The sequence below is a fragment of the Culex quinquefasciatus genome, chromosome 2, assembly GCF_015732765.1.
Source record: "Culex quinquefasciatus strain JHB chromosome 2, VPISU_Cqui_1.0_pri_paternal, whole genome shotgun sequence".
Lineage (NCBI taxonomy): Eukaryota > Metazoa > Arthropoda > Insecta > Diptera > Culicidae > Culex > Culex quinquefasciatus.
The window spans coordinates 188,659,815-188,684,747 of record NC_051862.1 but is presented as its reverse complement, the minus strand read 5'-3'; the positions used below and the strand labels follow the sequence as shown (position 1 = coordinate 188,684,747).

The window sequence follows — 24,933 nt, the reverse complement described above, 5'->3', positions numbered from 1 at the left end:
TTCGGTTGGATTGTGGGTTTGATTGTTGGATTAGATCACTTTGTGTAGAAGAAGGGTGGTGGTGCTGTAATGGGAGGTGTTTTGGGGTGATTCGGAGAGGGATGGATTTTATGGTTACGACGAGTTGGGAGAGGTGAGTGTTGGCAATATTACAGTAGTAGTAGCAGCAGAGTGTTATTGCAGAGGAGAATGTGCTGAGGAGTCACACTACTAGTTTGTGGGTTTTGGTGCTGATTAGCTGTAGATTATTTTAGTTGCAGTTAACAGTCAACATTTGGATGTTAACTTAAAATATTCAAAAATTAAAATATTAGAGGCAGTTCCCTCCCAAACATATTAGAGCCCCAAAAACTGTATCTGATCAAGCTTAAATTTGGTGAGGCTATTTATTATTATACATAACCTGTTTCGTTATTTTTCTCGCAAAAGTTGTTAAAAACCTTTAAAGAACCATTGATAAAGAATAAGGTATCGCAAGCAACAAAAATTATATGTTGATTTGGTAACAAATTTAAACCTCATTGCTCGTTGAAAAGAAAACTTAAATACAAGATAGATCTAGTAGCTCTTTCAGAAATGATGCTTCTTCTCTTAATATTTTAAATCCTATAAAATGGAGACAATTACGTGAAAAAGTGGAAGTAAAAACAAATATAATCATTAATCTTTGAAAATTAATAAAAATCGTCTTGTTATTCAAGCTTATTTTTAGATAAATTATAAGCTAACCTGACAACATAACAATAACAAACTTCTGATTTTAAAAACATTTCAAAATTTAAAAATAATGTTTTCAAACAAAGCAGTTCTCTCAGATTTCGGTCATTCGATTTTTTTGTATTTTTTAATTCGACTGAAACTTTTTTGGTGCCTTCGGTATGCCCAAAGAAGCAATTTTGCATCATTAGTTTGTCCATATAATTTTCCATACAAATTTGGCAGCTGGCCATACAAAAATGATGTATGAAAATTCAAAAATCTGTATCTTTTGAAGGAATTTTTCATCAATTTGGTGTCTTCGGCAAAGTTGTAAGTATGGATATGGACTACACTGAAAAAAATGATACACGGAAAAAAAAAATTATTAAATTTTTTGACACTAAAACTTTATTTGCAAAAAAAAACTATTTTTATTTTTTTCATTTTTTTGATATGTTTTAGATGACATTTAATGCCAACTTTTCAGAAATTTCCAGGTTGTGCAAAAAATCTTTGACCGAGTTATGAATTTTTTAATCAACACTGATTTAAAAAAAACTAAATATTGGTCGCAAAAAATTTTCAACTTCATTTTTCGATGTAAAATCAATTTCGCAATCAAAAAGTACCTCAGTGAAATTTTGATAAAGTGCATCGTTTTCAAGTTAAGGCCATTTTTAGGTAACTTTTTTGAAAATAGTCGCAGTTTTTCATTTTTTGAATAAGTGCACATGTTTGCCCACTTTGGCAAAAATATTTTTGAAATGCTGAGAAAATTCACTATATTTTGTTTTTTTGAAATTTGTTGATACTGTTAGTTGCTGTTATATTGCCATGCAAGTGTTTCAAAACAGAAAAAAATGATGTTTTCTAAGTCTCACTCAAACAACCCACCGTTTTCTAACGTCGAAACCTCAGCAACTAATGGTCTGATTTACAATGTGAATTATGAAACATTCGTACAATTTTCCGATGTTTTCGAAAAGAATATTTTCAAAAATTTTAAAACGCAGCTAACATTTCAAAATGGCGTAATATTGAATATTTGGCAAATTTGAAATGTTAGTCTTGATTCAAAAATTCATAATTCGGTCAAAGATTTTTTGCACAACCTGGAAATTTCTAAAACATATCAAAAAATGACAAATAAAAATAAAAATAGTGTTTTTTTGCAAATTAAGTTTAAGTGACAAAAATTTTAATAAAAAATCAACAAAATACTTTTCCGTGTTTCATTTTTTTCAGTGTAGTCCTTATCCATATCTACAACTTTTCCGAAGACGCCAAATCGATCAAAAAATTCCTTCAAAAGATACAGATTTTTGAATTTTCATACATCATTTTTGTATGGACAGCTGCCAAATTTGTATGGAAAATTATATGGACAAAATAATGATGCAAAATTGCTTCTTTTGGCATACTGAAGGCACCAAAACAATTTCAGTCGGATAAGAAAATACAAAAATTAAAATGCTAAAAAAAGTCCGATTTCGTAGAGAACTCCTCAACAGTTGAACAATTTAAAAAAAAAAAAAAAGTATTTAATTACAATATTTTTTAAAAGTTGAAATATGTTATGCAAATATTTCTCAAAGTTAATAGTGCCTCCCTTTAAAAATTGATCCGACAAACCAAGGGCATTATTTTTGTTTAAACAAACTTGAAAATTGTAATGGAAAAAGAAGTCGAATCAACTGAAAACAATCAAAAATGCTCTTTTAAAAATATGTTGATCTTTTTTATGAAAATCCATTGTACAGCAAAGCAAAAACTTTCTGTTTTCTCGCCAAAACATTGTTTCGTCAATATCAAGATATGCTGGAAACTTATGATTGCAAATCAACTGGACTGGAAGTGTCTAATGCATTTTAAAACATTTTTTTTTTCATTTAAATGTTTCAACTGTGGCTTGTGATTGAGGGACACTTAAAAAAATATTTGCAATGACTTAATTTAAAAAATAAAAATATTTAAGGTTGCACACACAGTAAAAAATCAAACATTAAAAATTCCAAAGATGGAAAAAATAAAATATCAGCAGTTCTGAATATATCAATTAATTAAAAACCTTAAATGCACAAATTTAAAACAAATCGATATTCTTTTCCTCAAAATAATGTTAGAAATTATTCTTTTTTTGCCTTAACTCAATCACCCTGCAAAAGGTAAATGACTTTATAAAAATAAAAGTAAATTTTTAATATGCTGCATAACTAGATTTTTTTTGTACTCTTTTCTGGTACAGTTAAAGCTAACATTAAGAAAACTATAATTGATTCGTGTTATTTCATACTCTTATTTTAACATCAAATTTCAGTTTTGCATTCCTATTTTTTTCAAATTTGAATAGACATCAATAATTAAGAAAATGATTTTTTTCAAAAAACTTTTTTTTGTTAACTTAAAATTGAAATCTTTTAAAACAAAAATGTTTAAAAATTTAAAAAACCATCAAAAATTAGAAAAAAAAATATTTTTTTTGAAACAGTTTCACAATCCAAAACAAAACAAAAATAAATTTAAAATTATAAAGTATTCATAAAATGTGTAAATCTAAAAGTAAACTTGAAAAAAATTAAAGGTTATGAACGCACCAAAAAACATAAAAATTTTGGATTTAACAATACTTAATCATAGGGGAAATTCTCGTATGTTTGGCAGGTTAAGCACTCGCTCCTAACTCCATCCAATTTGCTGATTTTCACTATTTAAACAACTAATTTTGGAACACTTTTGATAGAAACTTGCTTGCTCACTTCTTATTGAGCTATTTATCACTCGATTTCAGTTGAAAACGCTTTTAATTAGCTTTAATTGAATGTCAAAGTTCTGACCTGCCAACATTAGAGGCACGCTGGAATTAGATGCTGTTCCCCTACTTCAAAAAAAAGTTATTCGATCCGAAGTGATTTTTTATGTCGTCGGCTAATCGTGTCTGGACTGTTATTTATCTCTGGATAATCAATATGCTTGAATTACAATCAAAAGCTTTTATTTACACACTGTATAACAAAAAGTGTGAACTTCACAAGACCAACAAAATCTTCTTTATATAAATATTTTTAGTAAAAAGTTAACAATATTTTTTTAAATTTTTAAGTACGTAATGTTTTAATCCATGCAAAAATAAAAATAATTGAATCTGCTACGAGACTAATAACACCCCCCAGGAAGTTCCAATTACCCAGAAAAAAAACTGCCTCAAGTTTCTACCAAACAAAACGATTACGGCGCGCTCATCACCGCTCCTCTGCGAAAGTGAGTTTGCGCCCAATTTGTCGGGTCCAATTTGCCCAGCTCACTGCCGCTCTCGATCTCGAAAGCGTTCCGAAAGTGAAAGACTCATTGGGTTTCTGGGTCTCCGATAAGAGACGCACCGCGCGGTGGTAAGCTTTTGGAGCTCAAGGTTACACGCTTCACGTTGCATCCGTCGAATGAGGTAGGTATCACGCGTGAGTTGCTTGAAGATTGAGCGCAAACTTATCTGCACAGGTCACTCTCCTTTCACCGATTTGGTCCACTTTGAACGATGTTCGTCTGATGCTACCCTTGGGGGGCACTGAATTTACTACGATCGATTAAAAATTATACGCTTGGGATATGTACCCTCTACATGGCAGTGGTAATGATAGCTCAGCGATCTTGGATGCCTGCGGTCTTCGGGGTTTAGCAAAAAACAACAACATGATCTAGATTTGCTGCACTAAATGGGTTTAAGTTATTGCCTGGATGCCATTTGGCGTTTATACATATTTTTTGTAGCTTTAAGCTCCCTGGCTTATCGCTGAACTGAACTCAGTACGAGGTCTCAGGGGTTGTTCATAACTTTGAAAGTTTAATGAATGATATTTAAATATCGTGCAAATAAAAATATCAACAAATTTAAAAAGAGTCAAGATTAATTGAGCTTACTCTACGTAATTTGTAGACGATCCCACACAGTTTGTTTACGCCGACTCAGTGTAACCCAACGAATTACCCACAGAACATTCCTTGGAATAGGCAATCTGCATGTGGTGCAGTGTGTGGCTTCAGGTGAGCAGCCGACTATTGCTCCACTGTTGAATGACGTTGCCGCCGCCGGTGTGTATTCGGCGTCATTGCTTTTGAGACGGTGGGGTCTTGCGAAACGGAGGCCCTAACGAGCAGGTCGTCAAGTGGAGCTGTTTGTTGCTTCACGGCTGGTACTTAAGCGTCCCCTCGCGTACTCCACGCCGGAGAGTTCGTATACGGAGGTACTCTGTCAGATGGAGTAAGCGGCGTAAGCGAATCTAGAACCTGGAGGTCTGCTGCACGAGAATAATGTTCTAAATGAGTGGAGAATGTTGCTGAAATCGTTCGCGCGATCATTCGCCGCGAGGGAAGCAAGTGGACGGAACATTTTCCCACGGCGATCAATGGTCTCTCGGACAGAAGCAATAGCAACAACAGAAAAAAAATGGGTATAGGAGAAGCGATGACCCTGGCGTTATTTCTTAAATTAATAATTCACTTTGCCATTGCGAGTGCGCGAGGCGAGAGGCTGCGGTATTTTGGGAACATAATGAACTCAGAAAGTGGTGGCCCTTGATCGAGGGTTGAGTGCAGTGTGGGAATTTCGTCAGGTTCTTGAACTATGAAGACTTTTAAGAAAGTTTGAGAGGTAAGGCCAGATCTCGGCAATCTAAGTTGTTCGATGAACAAAGTCTGATAACGAAAATTAGTCAGACAATTTCTAGGATTTTAATTAATACAATTTTTTAAGTGTTTTCAGATCGAAACAATTTAAACATTGGACGATCATATAAATATAAATATATTGAAAATATTTAAACATTTATGCGAACAAAAAAAATAACACGTAAGGCTGGTACAAATTTTAAATTGGCCTGAAAAATCAGGGGGCAAATTTTTTTTTTGAAAAATAATCAAAATTTCAATGGAAATTTAAGTACAATCAGCTGAAATCAATTTAAAATGCGTTCCCCTGCGTTTAAAATCATTTTTAGCATGTTTGAGTTGATCTAAAAATCCCTTGAATTTTTGAAAATTTTTGATGTTTAAGTTTTTTTAAGCTAAAATTTTTATTTCCGTCAAATCTTTCATTTATTGAAGATAAACGCTTCAGTGACCAAATTGCTTCAAAAATTGTATTTTTAAAAAAAATCTGTTTTGTTACGCGTTAAATCCCATTTAAAATTCAAATGCAAAGCGTCCAGTCAAGCTCATATTTGAGATTTTGGCTCAGCATGCCCACCGGAACAAACCCCCGAATGCCAGCCAAAAATTAATTTTTGTTACATCCTAATATTTAACTTTTGAAGAGAGTTGTAGAAAATAATGAGAAATTGTTTTCGTAATAACTTTATCCATTATAAAAAAATCAGCAAAAGTAAAATTCAATTTTTTTCATTTTTAATCTATTAGGTATTAACACGTTTATCAAAACGAAAGAATTCTTAGAGCTAATAAAAAGTATGGAGAAATTGGTATAATAAAATATTACAAAATTCTTTGACAAAGCAAAATTTATCAACCAATCGAGAAGTACTCAAATCATCGTTTGTAAAGAATGCACTGTTTTCAAGTATAAGCAAAATATAAAATTTTTCATGAATGATTTTGCAACACCAATATGATAATATTTTGCCAGGAAATGATAATTTTATTTGCAATTTCTGTCGAATTGCACTTTTTTACATGACACTTTTATGAAGGTTAAATTACACAGAAAAGAGATTCAACCTTAAAATTTTAAATCATCTAAAATTAAGCTTTTTTATTCTGTGAGGTTACAAAGATTTTTTTTATAAACCTTCCATGTCAACCTCTGATTTTTGTTCTCAAATCTGGAAAATTTACTGCAATAAGTTGCCATGCACGAAATTAAAAAAAAAAAGTTCAACGATTTTTTGTGTTGTGTGTAGCAAGAAGCTACCCGAGCAGACGGAAATAACTTGGGAATAACATTTTTTGTTATTTGAAAATACTAGGACAATAACATTATATGTTATTTATAAAAAGATTTGTTATTCGTCGTTAGGTTTTTTTTGTTATTGAATTGTTATTGTAATAACAGACTAATAACATTTTTAGTTACTCTTCGAACAAATCTTTGTTATTATTTTTTTGTTATTTTAACAACTAATCTGATCATCCCAATAACATTTGGAGATATTCTTCCATATCAAGAAATGTTATTGCAAAGTTGTTTTGCAAAAATGGATTTTTCAAGAAGATTCCATAACAATTTCTGTTATTTTTACAGTATTTGTTATTGAAATGGCATGAATTTTGTTATAACCGTCTGCCCGGGTGTCATTTTTTAAGTGAGAATTTCTCGGAAAATTGTGGTTTCATTTTTATTTTAAAAAATTAAACCGATAAGTTATTTATCTATTAATGTCAATGCGTTCTCTTTGTCAAAAATAGTCATTTTTCGTCAGTTGAAAAATAAAAGCTTATAAGGTGACACTAAGAAAAACTTTCAACAACCAGCAGTTTTATCGACAAAGTCTTAAAAGGAAAATTGTGTCATCGTTTTGAAATTAGTGTTTTCAATGGTGCTTTTGCTTCTTGAAATATTTGAAAAGTGCAAAAAATCATTATAAAAAATGTCGAGTCAATATCGATGAAAACTCTGATTTTGCATATAAAAACTATTAGGAAACTTTGCATGGCCAGATGTTCGACATTTTCAAAACGTTGCAGTTGTTGCATCATCCTTAAATCAAGTACAAAAGTTGCCTTTTTGTCCTATAAATTAAATAAATAAAAATCAAACATTAAAGATGTGTTCTTTTAAAACGTAACTTTTACACAGTAAAAACAATCTTGGTAATATCACATCAGAATAAAAAATATAATTTTATCTCTGAAAATGTGTAATTTTAATTTTTTTCCCAAAACATTTTGATTGTAAGCCGGAAAACAACAACCCAAAATTGCAGAACAATTATCTTGAGCACAACTACTGAAAAATCACTTCTGAAAATCAACATTTTCCAATCTTATCGTACCCATTTAGTGAAATTTATCGTTCTTTGTAATAAACATATTTTGAAAATTTTATAACTTTCATCGATATGTTTCAACCTTTAGAGCAGGGTTGATTTTAAAATAATGTAAACGTCAAACAGTCGGAAAAGTGGACGCTTTCGAGGAAATTATTAAAAACGAATGCCAAATCCAGGCAAAAAAATCGAAATATTCTGATGAAAAAGCAGATTACTGACATGTTCTTGTTAATAAAAGCACATTTGTTGTGGTTCATTACGTGTAATTGCTTTTGGGAAACACTTTTTTTTTGGTTCGTCAAAATCAAATCAGTAAAATACATACGCTTAAAAAAAAGTTTATGCATAATTTATCTCGATTGTTTTCTATATTTGAATGTGGTACACTTGATTGTATCCTCAGCAAAATGATTCACGTTGCCAAAACTTGCACTCTAGTCATCATCTTGAACCCATAAAAAATAATCTTCAGATGATTTTTGAAAGCATTCAGAAAACGTTGCAAAATTATTCATGATGCGTTGGCGCACGCTCAGTTCCCACCGCATGACCTGCGGTGCTAAGCAAGATTCGAGCCTGGAAACAAAAATAAACACTTTAGCAGCCGAGTGAGAGGCGAAAAGATGACTTATAAATTCACAACATTTTACGACTCCGCTCTCCGCGCTGGCTTTGGTGACCAAGTGACCGCAACCTGTGAGGTGCGCGTTACGAAATTCGGTGCGTTTGTTCAGTGCTTTACTTTTTATGACACAACCAGAACAAACTGATTTGTTTTTACAGACTTGTCCAAACCGGTGGGGGGACCTACAGCAGAATCACGATTCATCAAAATTGGATAAAAGGTTCACGTTTTTTTTTGCTCTTGAGACGTATCGCAGACGCATCAATTTGTAGTCACGAATTAATTAGATGTTTGACTCGATGTCTGCCGAAAACAAACAGCAACAATTGAAAGTTCGTGTGGAGTCCGTGGATGGATCTTGGTTTCACTTTCGAGAAGTGGTACAAATCTATAATAGCTCTGTGGAAACATTTGGGCTAGATCTTCGATCCGGACCCAGCAGGTTGCTATTATTACACATATGAAATGAGTGACTTGGAGTACGTGAAAAATCGAAATGTGAGCCAAGATCAAATCGCTCGCGATCGGAACTAGACCAGATTGGTCACGATTTTTGCGTTTCATGGCTCAGTTGTGCCAATTTCTTCATAGCTGATCCAACAGGTCTTTGGATACTTTGGACAGTCGAGATGCCTGCAGCAATTGGGCAATAGTCCAAATCGTATTACACGGAACAATGTTTCAAAAATATAACTCTGACTGTGGTTGCGCCTGTGTCATTGCAAAATGTTAATCCAAAGTTCATCCTCGCGTGAAATCAACACTGACCCGACCGCAATTAGCCGCAATTTTAATGGAGAGGGATAGCCCACCGGAAAGCCACAAATATCCCACCTACCCCTGGAGTAGATCACATTTCGCAACCAAATTTGAGGCTATTTCCCAAAATCAGCCTAATGCGAGTTCAAATATGCAAACCAGCCAGCACCAGTGGTGACTCGTGTTTTTGATTCCGAATGCTTTCCATTCATATCCGAACAAACCGGAATATATGATTAACGATGCCACTATCTCCTGTGTGTGCGGAAAATGGGTTCCCCAACGAGGTATTATGCATTTATGCAACGTTCCTCCCCCTCGTCGTCCTTCACCCGAGCAGAGTCCACGAAATTGCAAATTTTAGCACTTCTCTGGCACAACAATAATTCATAGGTGCCCAAAAATTGCATTCTGGCTCGAGGAGCGATGCGGCTGGCCGTGTGCCAAAAGGTTCGACGATGATTTTAATTATTCCCACGTCTCGGTTGGGGCATTCTCGGTGCTTGATTCCGATCCTGGCAAGCTCATCAGGGGTGAGCGATTTTATTTTTCCGTTGAAATCAGGGCTGTGTGAAAGTTGTCCAAGCTATCCCCTTAAAAAATGTGAATTTCACATGACTGTGTTGCATTTTTTATTAATTAAAAAAAATCGTTCCTCCACTCTGATCTTCGTGTACACAGCTTAACGAATCCTCCGGAGGAGGATACCAGTTGCACTATTTAATTCGATTTTTTTTTATCGATGTTCCCTCCTCCTCCCGTGTCAACGAAGAACAAATTTCCATATTTAATTTCTTGTCCCAGGTTATGGCGGGAGACGATAACCGGCGACATCTTCCCTTTGGTGGTGTGTATATTGAGTGGGATCTGCTGGGGGGTTCGATGATGGGGTCGAGCCGCTAGTGTTTACTCGGGATGGTTTTTAAAATTAATTAAAATTAATGTATTCATTGTTTTATGTCGTCGCCTGGTAGAGGTATTTATGAGGGTGGTGCACACAGCAATATTTGCTTTTGATATTTAAAGCATTTTGTTGACACTTAAAATAAAGTTATTTTACTTTTTTTTTACAATTTAATTGTGAACCTTTTTACTTTTTCTGAAATTCTCGAATGACGAAACAGCCTTCTTTTCTACACCAAAAATTATCAAAAATAATAAACACGAATTCTTTTTCGATATCTCGTCACGACGGGGTGGTACGACCCCTTTCAATTTTAGGAATTTTCACCTTGACACGTTTTTCAATGATTTGCAGCTGATGGCACATACTCGAAATCCTGAAATTGTTTTTTTATAAAAAAAAAATAATACTGCCATTTCTCGTGATTTAACAGCTAAAAATAGAAACAGTTTTGGGAGACTGTTATAGAAAATTAAATTTTCATTTCTAGTTTGCAATAACTCAAAATAGTAGTTTATGCAACAAGTTGCAAAAAGAGGATTTTTTCAGCACGAGTCGTACATTTATCCAACGAGATTCGCCGAGTTGGATAAATACGAAGAGTGCTGAAAAAATCAAGTTTTGCAACGAGTTCCATACAACATTTCTTGCAATTCCAAAAAACACACACTGAGTGAAATTTTATGTCAAATTGTCATGTACTTTGTCAATAAATCGTTTAAATAAAAAAAATGTTGAAAAGTGTTACTTTTCGATACAAGTGCTGAAAAGTTCAACTTTTCAGAACCCATTTGAGTGCTTAAAAAAAGAACTTTTCAGCATTTATTTTGAAAAGTGTTTCTATTCGATTCTGTTATTTTTGGTACAGAAAAGTAGGCTATTTTGTCGTTCAAGAATGACAGGAAAAGTAAGTAGTTTCATGACGGAATTGAGCAATTCTCTACGAAGTCGGTCTTTTTTCTTCAATTTTAATTTTTGTATTTTTTTATCCGACTGAAACTTTTTTGGTGCCTTCGGTATGCCCAAAGAAGCCATTTTGCATCATTAGTTTGTCCATATAATTTTCCATACAAATTTGGCAGCTGTCCAAACAAAAATGATGTATGAAAATTCAAAAATCTGTATCTTTTGAAGGAATTTTTTGATCGATTTGGTGTCTTCGGCAAAGTTGTAGGTATGGATACGGACTACACTGAAAAAAATCATACACGGTAAAAAAATTTGGTGATTTTTTATTTAACTTTATCACTAAAACTTGATTTACAAAAACACTATTTTTAATTTTTTTATTTTTTGATATGTTTTAGAGGACATAAAATGCCAACTTTTCAGAAATTTCCAGGTTGTGCAAAAAATCATTGACCGAGTTATGAATTTTTTAATCAATACTGATTTTTTCAAAAAATCGAAATTTTGGTCGTAAAATTTTTCAACTTCATTTTTCGATGTAAAATCAAATTTGCAATCAAAAAGTACTTTAGTGAAATTTTGATAAAGTGCACCGTTTTCAAGTTATAGCCATATTTAAGTGACTTTTTTGAAAATAGTCGCAGTTTTTCATTTTTTAAAATTAGTGCACATGTTTGCCCAGTTTTGAAAAAAATATTTTTAAAAAGCTGAGAAAATTCTCTATTTCTTGCTTATTCGGACAGGAAAATTGATGTTTTCTAAGTTTCACCCAAACAACTCACAATTTTCTATCATCAATATCTTAGCAACTGATGGTCCAATTTTCAATGTTAATATAGGAAACATTTGTGAAATTTTCTGATCTCTTCGAAAAAAACATTTTTGGAATATTCAAATCAAGACTAACATTTTAAAAGAACGTAATATTGAATGTTTGGCCTTCGATCATGGCCATTCGTCATCGATCATGGCCATTCATGGTCACCCGCGACATACACGGACGACGAAACAAAAAGAAATGCAAAAAGTAACTTTTTCAATACTTTTTTTCGTACAATCGCGATAACTCGTGATGTTTATAAGCAAACCCCTTATGTCTATATATCAAAATTTTTGTAATTGTCTGCTCTACATTTTTGTAGAATATTGTTACACTCTAAAAAATAACCCTGCAAAGTTAGAAAAAACACGAAATTTTAAAATGAAAAATTTTGTTCTAAATGAAAAAATAACCCTTCTGGGACAATGTAGATTCGAAAAGTACATTAAATTTCCCATAAAATGACATGTTCCAAAATTTTTTACAGTCGAGTAACGGAAAATGGGAGAATTTTTAAAACTTTTTTAGTGTTTTTTTCGATGAAAAATACGTTTATTCGGAATTCTGAGTACGCCATCAAATTGGGCGTCTAATTTTACATAAAAGTCCCTTTGACACCAAATTTCTATCTCATCACCGTTTCAGGCTGCAAATTGTTGAAAAACACCTCTTTTTTCGCATGTTCAAAAATGGAAGGGGTCGTACCGCCCCTCCGTCACGAGATATCACAAAACGGACCTCGGTTTCGTGATCAGGGACAAAAGTTACCGCTTAGGACAAAGTTTCACGCAAATCGAAGAGGGGTCGGGGCAACTTTTCCCGATTTCGTGTGAGTTGGTAGAGAATTACCCATAAGGTAAGGCGGATTTTCGATCTGGCAAAAAATAGTTAGCACGAGAATTGGATATTATTAAGATTTTCAGAAAAGTTAAATTTTGACCATTTTCAGGGTCAAACTGGATCGAAAACGCTTCAAAATAAAAAGAAATTTAACTAAAAACTATTTTCAGATTCAGGCATGCTGAACAACAAAATTTACCTTTTTTGAAAAACTTTATATGAAATCTGGTTTCCGCGCTAGTTACTTTTTAACAGTTCGAAAACCCACCTTACCTTGAATAATCTATGTGCCTTGCCAATGGTTAACAAAGTTGAAAAACAGGAAATTTAAAAAAAATAATAAAAAATAAACATACGAGGTTTGCCGGTGAAAAAGAAACAAAACGATGCGAAATTCCAAAATTGTTAAAATAGTTTAATACCTGTATATATTTCATTTTTTACTGGTTGATGAGCTCCGTTAAATAAATTTATAAACAAAGAGATCAAATTAATTACTTCAATTTGATGTTTTTGTTCGATGACTCTTAAAGGGAAAAAGCATTTAATTTTATCTGGAAGTTAAGGTTGGCATATCAGCACTATGACCTTAACTTACAGCTTCTTATAAGCGTATTTATATCCTAATGAAAGTGAGTAAGCAAATTTTTGCAAAATAAGTTTTTTGATAATCAAATCGATGGTTTGGAAGGTATTAAGACCGTTCAAATAAGACCAATGATTTGACTAATTGAGTCAGTTACAGATTTTGTTACAAAATAAATAGCTGTAAGTTCAAAACAACATCCACAACCCAATTGTGAAAAATCGAAAATCAGAAATCACGAAACATAAATTTTTAAAGCTGATGTCGACAAAGTATTGAAAAATGGTAAATATAATAACATTTTTCATATCAGTTTTTGGTTCGAGTTTAACATTCGAAAACTACATTAAGAGGCAGTTTTTGTAAATATTGCTCGGTTTGTTCTAGAGGTCGCATCGAGGTGCTCCGATTTGGATGAAACTTTCAGCGTTTGTTTATTTTTCGCAGTACTTCTAACTAACGTGAAATTTACCAAGGATTCCGAATATGTCAAAATTGAGACCAAAAAGTTCCACCATGGAAGCCTACAGGGCGAAAACTAACGTTGAAAAATGTTTATTTTGTAAAAATCGAAAACTATGAGAAAAACTGCAATTGGCCAAAAAGTTAATACCGTAGGCTTAAAGTCTATGAAATTAATTAACTCCTACTCCTACTGGGAGTATGTATGGGTGTTGGAGGCTGTTGCAAAAAGATATAAGGTTTTAAAAAAAATCCATTTTTAACAGTAATTTGTCTATGGCACATTTTGAAGTGCTTCATAAGACCTTAAGAATGCAACTTAGAGAGTTGGAATTGATGAAGATTTATGGAAATGTGAGCAATTTTAAGATTTTTTATGTTTTTTGGACCTCAAACTTCAAAGCTCATTTTACCCCACTTATCTTTGTCGTAGAGGGCTCATATTTGGCATGAGTTCATCTCATGTATAAACAAACAAACGCTGAAAGTTTCATCCAAACCGGAGCACCTCGATACGACCTGTTACACATTGGTGAAAAACTCGCTCTTAAAAATCATTGATAAAAAAGAATATCTTTTCAATTAAATATAAATTGAACCAAAAGAAAATTTCGAAACATCATATTTCTTGAAAAAGACGATGAAACACAAAACTTTTACGTAAACACCCGTAGAAGAGAAAGGATTTTCTTATCGATTTGTTGTTTTCAGAAAGTTATAGGGTATAAAGATAAAGATTTTTTGTTAATGCGTTTGCGAATAAATATCATATATCTTTATTGAACCTGTTATGGCTGAACTTTGCATTTACAAAAATAAGTTTTTTTTTAAATATTGTGGTATGTTTTATGAAACTAAAAAGACGTCTTTTGAACGAATTTACAATCGGAAAGTAACTCAACTTTTTTGCGATAAAATTTACAGTTTCCAGTCATAGGATAAGTGCGCTGACCACGAGGACGAGCTGTCTTGTTTTTGCATGCTTATTTTCATTTCTTTTGTGCCGCTGTTTGTGTGCTTGGGTGAGTGGTTATTATAATTAATCATAAGTGCGCTAACCACGAGGACGCGCTGTCTTGTTTTTGCATGCTCATTTTCATTTCTTTTGTGTCGCTGTTTGTGTGCTTGGGTGAGTGGTTATTATAATTAAATAATAGCATCATTAGTGTGCTGCCCACGGGGACGCGCTGTCTTGTTTTTGCATGCTCATTTTCATTTCTTTTGTGTCGCTGTTTGTGTGCTTGGGTGAGTGGTTATTATAATTAAATAATAGCATCATTAGTGTGCTGCCCACGGGGACGCGCTGTCTTGTTTTTGCATGCTCATTTTCATTTCTTTTGTGCCGCTGTTTGTGTGCTTGGGTGAGTGGTTATTATAATTAAATAATAGCATCATTAGTGTGCTGCCCACGGGGACGCGCTGTCTTGTTTTTGCATGCTCATTTTCATTTCTTTTGTGCCGCTGTTTGTGTGCTTGGGTGCGTGGTTATTATATATAGGTGAAGGGATTTTATTAAATGATCATTATATTGCATTATTATATTTATTTGATTATATAACCACACTATTTTTTACACTTAACACATTATACAAAACACATATGAAACTGTAAACAGGAGCGTTTGGTACGGTATGTCCACGCATCCTTCCTCCCCTGTAGATTCTGTGAAATGTGATCCGTTCTCAGAATCCTCTCTGCGGTAAACACAACGTAGTAGGGCTGGCCGCTTTAATTTTTGCAATACATTTTCGGGTGTTCTCGGATGTACTGCAATTATTAATAATGACAAGAAAAGTGCTTGGGGCGTAATCTAATCACAAGACTTTCCAGCATGCTTTCATCGGACTGGCTGCGTTTGTGTTAGATTAGATTAGATTAGATTAAAATTTACAGTTTCCAGTCATAGCGACCTTGAGGTTTACATTTTAGATTTTTTAAGAGTTTCTTGAGTTGAAAAATACAGCTTGAAAGAAAAGCACTCCTGAAAAAAATATGTTTAAAGAGCTAAGATTTTCTGTAATTTTCCCACTGGAACTTTGAAAATGAATTTCTCTAAGTAGGGGAACAGCATCTATTTCAATCGTGCCTCTAATGTTGCCATATCAGAACTTTGACGATCAATTATAGCTCATAAAAGCGTTTTCAACTGAAATCGAGCGATTAATAGCTCATCAGGAAGTGAGCAAGCAAGTTACTGTCAACAGTTTTACAATACAACTTGTTTAAATAGTGAAAATCAGCAAATTGGATGGAGTTAGGAGCGAGAGCTTAACCTGCCAAATATACGAAAATTTTCCTTTATACTTAATCAACCTCAAATCAATCAGAAAATCTCTTCTCAAGTAAAGAATTTCATACACATGAACAACTGATATTGACTAGATCAAAAATCATCAAGATTACAAATTAATTCATCAAACGACCGGGAAATAAAAACGTTAAGTTTTGCGAATAACATGTTTTCTTCTTTTTTATTTTTAATAACATGGTTTTTGTGGGTTTATGATGATAAAACAATTTGTTTTAATGAAAAACGCCGTAAATGTTAATTCAAAATAAACAAAATTATTGCTAGCAATTTCACATTGGCGTTGTAGAGATTTTCTTTTAAATGGAAATTCAAAGGAAAACATAATAGTATACATTTTACAAAACAATCAAATAAATTAAATTTATTAAGCATAATACTCAACGACTTATCTGATGCAAGTCAAATGTATTCAAAGCGCAAGCAAATGCTGTAACATTCCTCAAACAACACGCCGAAAATTCCACAACGATCCGATTGAATAATTTATTTCCCAGTCCCAGCAAACCACTATTGCTGCCGTCCACCATTGAATGGACGTTAATCATTTTGTCACTTTTCCGGGCGCGCACCGCCGATTTACGCAAACAAAACGTTACGCAAAACCGTCCCAACCAAAAAAGCATGGACGCAAGAGCTGGGCATAAGAAAAGCCACCCAAAAACGCCCCACAACAATGTAAATGAGGGAGAGAAAAGTAGTCGTAAACGCAGAAGTTTGCATTTCTAACCACCTCACCTCAGCGTCCGCCGGAACAACCTTACCGCAAAACTTGGCGGCACGTAACTCGGACCAGCTTGGGATCGCTCTAAACCCGCGCGCGTTGATTAGTTTTTAAAATTCTTCAAAACTGTCCGAGCTTTCCTTGAAAACTTCTGGCTGAGTGCTTCCTCGTCCAGTTTTTTGATTATAACAATTGGAAAATTCTCGGCCCGAGTTCACAATGGGACTGTGAAGAAGGAAAACTTTGTCAGTGTTATTTTCGGCAAGTTGTTGTTCAAGGCGGCGGTGGTTTGTGGGAGGGTGGCGAAACAAATCTTGCAGTCGTGCTGAGATTGCTGGTGACGTGTTGACAAATCCTGCAACTCAACACTTTGTTATAAATTACCGGAGAAATTTTCCATAAATTCTGAAAGGAAGAAAAAAAAACATTTGGTTTTCTAGAGGGAAACTACCAGGGAACGTGCCAGGTCGATGTCCGTGAAGCGAAACTGAAGCTGAGCCAAAGTGCTTACTAACTGAATTCAGTTCCGGAAAAGTTCTCCATTGAAAGAAGTCGCTGCAAAGCTGGAGAAACTTGCTTACGATATCTGGTTCGATTTAACCGAACAGCTAGGAAATGGTCTTGTTTTTCGAACTTATTTCACTCTGTTTGACATTTCAACGAAACGTCCTAATATTGTTTAAATTTTATTCATTTCAGGTTCTGTGGATCGTGTGGACTGTGGCTCGCAACAAGCCACGTGCAATGGATTTGAGCCGTCACGTGTCTGCTGCAGGAAATGAGTAAAACTACGCAAGCTGAAGGTAAATTATGAGTGGAAATAGGACAATAAGGAACCTAGTTTAAACAGTTGATTTCAGAAGAAAAGAAATACAAAACTTGCTCAAAAACATTTATTTCAACAAACTCGTCGCACAACCCAAAGTTCTTTCGTGCCACCTCTCAATGCACAGTGGTCCAGATCGCAAAATTAAGTGGAAAATGGATTTTCCGAAAAATGGTTAAGTTTTGGAGCTTTGGTGTCTTCGGAAGAGTTGTTGCATATGGAAAGGGGCAACTTTTGGTTTGGTTGAAAATTAGGGTGGTTCACGATTAGGGTGATTTTGGAAATCTAACTTTACAGGAATATTTTTGGGAATTTTTTCGCCTTCTAGAAAGTTGACGAGCTTGCCAATCCAAGCAACTTTGTCGAAGTCACCAAAATTTTATCTTGTAATCTACGCCTTCTACGACCAAATTTATAGTAAGCATCTGAGCAAACCTTCAAAAATCAGTTTTTTTAACGTGGCAATTCAGGGTTAAGTTTTAGAGAAAAGTGGTATTTGGAGCACTTTTAGAGCTCTAAAAAACAAACATTTTTATTATCTGACAAGTCAATTTGGACTTAAGGGTCAAAAGTTACAGCGATTTTAAGGTAAAAAAGATGCAAATTTAAAACTTAAATATCTCGAAAAGGCGCAAGCCAAATTTTAAGCACTAGGCTGCATTTGAAAGAAGAGATTCAGCACTATAAACGCTGAAAAAATCTCAGGGGTGTTTTTCTTTAAACTCGAGATATCTTCATTTGAAAAAGTCTAATTTTCAAGGGAAAACCTTATGGGACCACCCTAACGAATTTCGAAAATTGTCCAAATATATGTTTTTCCATGTAATTTTGCCCGCTGAATCTGAATCTGCCCTCAGAATTGACCCAAAGTGTCGAAAAATCGATTTTTCATCATATTTTGGGGTTAAATGATAATTTTACATGGAAACCCAAAATATGACCAAAAATCGATTTTTCGACACTTTGGGTCAATTCTGAGGGCAGATTCAGATTCAGCGGGCAAAATTACATGGAAAACATATATTTGGACAATTCGTTAGGTGGTCCCATAAGGTTTTCCCTTGAAAATTAGACTTTTTCAAATGAAGATATCTCGAGTTTAAAGAAAAACACCCCTGAGATTTTTTCAGTGTTTGTAGTGCTGAATCTCTTCTTTCAAATGCAGCCTAGTGCTTAAAATTTGGCTTGCGCCTTTTCGAGATATTTAAGTTTTAAATTTGCATCTTTTTTACCTTAAAATCGCTGTAACTTTTGACCCTTAAGTCCAAATTGACTTGTCAGATAATAAAAGTGTTTGTTTTTTAGAGCTCTAAAAGTGCTCCAAATACCACTTTTCTCTAAAACTTAACCCTGAATTGCCACGTTAAAAAAACTGATTTTTGATGGTTTGCTCAGATGCTTTCTATAAATTTGGTCGTAGAAGGCGTAGATTACGAGATAAAATTTTGGTGACTTCGACAAAGTTGCTTGGATTGGCAAGCCCGTCAACTTTCTAGAAGACAAAAAAATTCCCAAAAATATTCCTGTAAAGTTAGATTTCCAAAATCACCCTAATCGTGAACCACCCTAATTTTCAACCAAACCAAAAGTTGCCCCTTTCCATATGCAACAACTCTTCTGAAGACACCAAAGCTCCAAAACTTATCCATTTTTCGGAAAATCCATTTTCCACTTAATTTTGCGATCTGGACCACTGTGCAATGTCCACCGGTCGAATTCCAAGAAAAACGGCGCACTCGAAAAACTTTCCAGTTCGCTTGGCCCCAGTCCCGTGGCACCGTCGTCGCCATCGCCAAAACCCAGCCAGCCGTATCGCTTGCGCAAGATTTAAATCTCTAATTAAATTATACAAAATGCACTTGTTCGACCAAAAATAGAAAACAAATGCCGGCCACGACTCCACCGACGACGAAAGACACTTCTTCATGCCTTCTCCGTACGGCGGCTATTTTAATCCACTAGCCTGGTGAACGATTCCTCTTTATTCAGAACGAGCTTTTCGTGTTCACCCTCGTCACTGGATCCCCCAACCACCCCTCGTGACACGTGGTACGGGCGAGGGAGACCGATTACTTAAGGCCTCTGTGTTCGCCGTTGAGGGAAAATGGAATGAAAATTTACATAATTTTATCTTGACTCAAAACACGATCAAGAGGGCCGCTGCTGCAGCAACCGGAAATAGAAGCTGGAAGCTTTCCATGATGCAACCGGCAGAAGTTCTGGTGAAAATAGCTGGGGTGGTTCTGAATGCAACTGTTGCGTACAAATTTGTGTAATCGACCTCTGTTTTGGAAAAAAAACAAAAAAACTTTACTTAAGTTTTTGGGTTTTTGTTAAAAATTATTTTTATTTTTTACTGCCAAAAAAAACCTTGGAAAAAATACAGTTAGTTTTTCCAACAAAGCAAAATCAGAATTGATTCTGAGTTCAGAATTTCCATGAATACTCGATTAATGCTTCGGTCAGAAATAGGAAACGAATATTACTCTTTTCAATGAACTTTGGTATTCTTGCAAGTTCTCTAATGCGACTGAAATTATAATTAAAGCAAAAGCAAACAAGTGTTATTTTCTAAAATTTGTGAAATTCTAAGCATTTATGATTTTTCTTTAATTTTCTCGCTCGTATCCAATACACAAAGCAATATAAAAATTTTAAAAAAATTACAAAACTGCATAGATATTTTAATCAGTTTTTCAATAGTTTGTTTAATGTTGTACAGATGAAAAATCAAGTTTAGTTTTATTAACCCTAATTTTCAAAAAAAAAGTACAAAGAATTGATAAACATAATAAGCTAGAAAAAGAATTAACAATAGCATATTTGTCCTGTGTGCATTTAGAAGCCTATGAAAAAACGCGTTTTTAACCAATAAACCACTTTTATCTGCTTTTTAGGTGTTTTGTATACCTTTGACTCTAGGCGATTCCAAAAACATCCAGAAAGCAAGAATTAAAAATTTGGTTTATTTAAAAAAATAAAAAAAGAAACTACAGAGTTAATCTTTCTAAAATCCAAATTCTAAATTCACTGAACAAAAGTCGATTTATTTTTGATTTTCTTGAAACTTTATAGAAAAATGTTATTTTATAGCATAGCATAGCATAGCATAACGGGTCTGCACCACGCTGTAGGGGGTGCCACAATGGTCAATTCAATATTCTTAGACAATTTGATTGCTGCCCGGTACAACCAAAAATATCTAAGAACGTAAATTTCCACACTGTGCTCCAAGGCTACGCCCATACAGTCCCGTGGGGATTTGGGAGGGGATGTTTTGTTGTTCACTAGTGGCAAAAGTGCAGGGAACCCATGCGACTTTTAAAAGTGAACGGAATATTTTTGGGAGGTTTGGAATGGGGTTAGGGAATTTCATCGGGCCGATGAAAATGGTTGAATTCGTAATGTATTAAATGTATTGGAAGTTTGTAAGTGTAAGTGTGAGTCTGTAGTGTATTATCTAATAAGCATATAGTTTTGTAATAATAATAAATAATAAAAAATAATGAATATAATAAATATAATAAATATAATGAATATAATAAATATAATAAATATAATAAATAAAATAAATATAATAAGTATAGTAAATATGATCAAGATGATTCCAGTAGGAAGCTGTAAAAGCATATTATTTTGAAATGATAATTTATATAATCATGATGATTCCAGGAAGCTGTAAAATTTGCTATTATTTAAAATACAAATGCTCTAAATGGTTCCCTTGCTTTTTAGTAAGTGTCGTTAATTTATGAAATTTGATCGTTTACGGTATGAGGAAATGATAAGAAAAAGGAATAAGATAAGGAATAATTTGAACATTTAAATAAATCATATGGTGAATTGATAATAAACATATCGACAGTAAATTTAAAAATAATTCCTGGAAGTTGTAAAAATAGCAATAATTTAAAAACAAATGCTCCAGATGCTGTTTATTTAAAATATCGTTATTTTATGCAATTTCAATATATATTATATGGGGAAATAGTATGATAAAGGATTAGGAACAGGACAAGGAAACAATATAAATAAATCATAAAGTGCATAGATAAATACATATAAGCAGTTAATTTAAAGATGATTCCAGGAAGCTGTGAAAATATAAATAATTCAAAAGGTAATGCTCCAGATGGACATGCATGATTGGAACACGAATAGAGCACAAAAGAACACAAATAAAATTCAACTTTCCTCCACTGCTGCTTGCACTAGAATCGCCACGCGAAGCCTGCTTGCACAAATATAACAGTGAAATAATGATCATTCAATAAATTACCCAACACCTTTGTTTTGTATTTACACAAACCAATAGACCCCTAAATAAGCATGCAAACAAGTTACGACACAAACAAATATAACCAAGAAATAATAAATTTTAACAAAGATAAGTAATCCAAAACTATGGCAGCCCTGCATCTTCAAATCTTACAGTAGAGGCCTGCAAAAATTAACCCAGCACTCAGACACTCACTGAGTGGGTCTTCTGTCAAAGGAACTCACCTCTCTTACGTCAATCGAAACTTGGGCTCTCTGCAACATGGCCTGCTACAAGGAATAAACTCACTCCAGTCGAAAAACTCTTTGAAGTAGCACGGAAATACAAGTGGCCGCTTGCCTCGGATAACTTCCGCCGGCCGCTGAGTAGCCGGTGGGACCAACTCTTTCAATCAGCTTGTCATCGGCAAACCAACACCTGAAATTAGGTGGCAACGACACTCACGTTTTCCCCCAGCACACTAACATCAAAGCAGCTGAAAAGCGCACTACTACATGCTTAGAAACCCGGCGGAGGGCGTAGCTCGAGCTTGCTGACGTCAACAAAACAACGTTTTAAATTTTTAATAAAACACACTTTTCCGGTGAAAAATTGAGTGAACTCGATGGAGTTCGTAAAAACACTGCACAGACGAGGCGATAGAAACACTTTTCACGCACAAAACTACCGTTTTACACTATAAAATTGTAATTCAAATTCGAGACTAAAAAGACCGACCGAGTCAGGCAACCAGTGCTGCCAGTTCTTTATAGAAAAATGTTATTTTATTCAAACAATTTAAAATTGATAAAATTTTACATGGGAAAGCTATACATCAATCACCATCATTTAAAACTTAACTCTATTTTTTTCGAATTTCCCAGCTATGTCAACTAGGGCGTCCAATTTTCCCGGGTTTTGAATTCCCGGGATTCCGGGAAATTTCTGAAGCTGTCATAAAATCTATGTTTTCATTTGATTTGTAATGTTATTCAAGCTTAAATCATAGAATTAGCTCAATATTGTTTTTGCAATTCCGTCGTGAAACTATTTACTTTTCCTGTCATTCTTGAACGACGAAATAGCCTACTTTTCTGTACCAAAAATAACAGAATCGAATAGCAACACTTTTCAAAATAAATGCTGAAAAGGGTTACTTTTCAGCACTCAAACGGGTGCTGAAAAGTTGAACTTTTCAGCACTTGTATCGAAAAGTAACACTTTTCAACATTTTTTTTGATTAAACGATTTATTGACAAAATACATGAAAATTTGACTTAAAATTTCACTCAGTGTGTGTTTTTTGGAATTGCAAAAAATGTTGTATGGAACTCGTTGCAAAACTTGATTTTTTCAGCACTCTTCGTATTTATCCAACTCGGTGAACCTCGTTGGATAAATGTACGACTCGTGCTGAAAAAATCCTCTTTTTGCAACTTGTTGCATAAACTACTATTATTGCTACACTTCATATTTTAGTTGTTCTCTGATGTGCATTGGAATTTAAATGAACCACAATTTTTAATATATTTCGTTAATTTATTTGTTTATATAAAATGACTAAAAAATCTTAAACAATTTCATTGAAACTATCTAAAAAACATATTTTAAAAATTACCTTTAAGTCAATACCGTCAACTGGCAATAATCAAGACTGCAGTCTGAATAGTTACAGGAGATGTCAGAGCAATAAATTTGAAAATCGGTGTACTAATTGTTTTGTTCTGTTCCTGTTGTAACCGAAATCAATCAAAACAATCAGAACATTATGCAACAAAAGATAGCTTCAACAGCTGTCTTAATCCGTTACTTCTGTCCTGATTTGCTCCAGATGCCGGTTTTTAACGCAAAATTAAATTATTATTTTAAATATAATAGTTTTTTTTAAGTTTAATGCCATGAATATACGTGAATATAATACTTAGTCTTTTGTTTTAATAAATTAAATTTAAAAGAAAATATTTTAGGCGCAAAACATTTTGCGGATCTATAAACTAAAATTTTAACAATTTTCCATAATTAAGACAAATTAATGCTGATATATGCCGAACACCCATTTTAATGATTTAAAATTCTTATCGACTGCTAAGTATTCAACTGTTCTTCTTTTTCCACAACCAAGTCAGAATTTCCGAACCAAAATTTGATTTGATTTCAATTCCGGGAATTCCCAGGACAAATTTTTAAAAATCCCGGGATTCGGGAATTCCCGGTTTTGAAAAAAAAACCGGGATCTTTGTCGCTGGAATTCCCGGGATGAACGCCTAATGTCAACTGATTTTAAAATATAATTATCAATAAGATTTTTGGAAAAAATACATTGTTTTGTTTATGAAAAAAGTGTTTTGTTTGTTATGTTTTTCTTCTAGAAGAAGCTTTGTAATTCATTTATTTTTTTAATACACCTTTTTGATAGAATAAAAACAAAATGTGTTTTTATTTGAAAATGTTCCTGCTTTGATTTTGAGCTCAAATTGAATAACTTACCGTTGTTTTAAAGCGTGTTGCTTGTTTATCATCATCATCATTTCCTCACTTTTTAATTGCATTTAATAAATTTATAGCAATCTGCAGCGTGACTATTCAAATTCCATTTTCGAATTCCTGGTTTATTTTTCCGACTTTTCTAGTGCCTCAAATAATATACAAACTGTTTAAAAAATAATGCTATTGAATCAAAAAAACAAAAAAAAAACTATTGACAAATGAGAAAAACATAGGGTATATGGCCCTATTTTGGACCTACTATGCAAAGCGTCAATATATTTCGCATTGTTTTCATCAACGGTCTAACTAATTTGGCTCTTTTCAGGATTGTTTTGTGCCTTAATTTATGCTCAACAAAGTATACTATTGAAATTTGGAAATAATTTAACCATTTCATTGTAATAAGCATTTCGAGTAAAACATTTTTTGGATGCTTTTTGGACTTATTGAATGTATTTTGGAGACATCGCTGAACCTATTTTGGACCTATACTCTGATTGGTTGAAATTTGGACAACTCGAATTGCGGCGTGCGGCGGCAACACGCACACTTACAGAAACTCGGTTTGATAAACCAAAGGGCCTATCCACGATTATTATTTGAAAAATATTTATTTAAATTAAATAATTATGATAAAACAACGGATTTGAATTTGAAAACGTGTTTTTATTACACTCTCACTACTCACTACTCACTACTCATGCTTCTTTAGCAGGTCTCTGTCCTATTTA

At 33.7% G+C, this 24,933-nt stretch overlaps 2 protein-coding genes across 6 annotated transcripts in view; one reads left to right on the top strand and one right to left on the bottom strand.

Moving 5' to 3' along the window:
• Positions 1-24,933, bottom strand: part of LOC6041615 (rab3 GTPase-activating protein catalytic subunit) — a 302,640-nt gene that overhangs the window by 124,971 nt on the left and 152,736 nt on the right. The window lies entirely within an intron of this gene.
• Positions 1-24,933, top strand: part of LOC6035256 (leucine-rich repeat-containing protein 4C) — a 274,948-nt gene that overhangs the window by 100,148 nt on the left and 149,867 nt on the right. For all 5 annotated transcript variants that reach the window (XM_038251423.1, XM_038251420.1, XM_038251424.1 and 2 more), the window contains exon 2: positions 17,331-17,434. The gene's annotated coding sequence lies outside the window, so the exon portion shown is untranslated. The remainder of the gene's footprint in view (positions 1-17,330; positions 17,435-24,933) is intronic.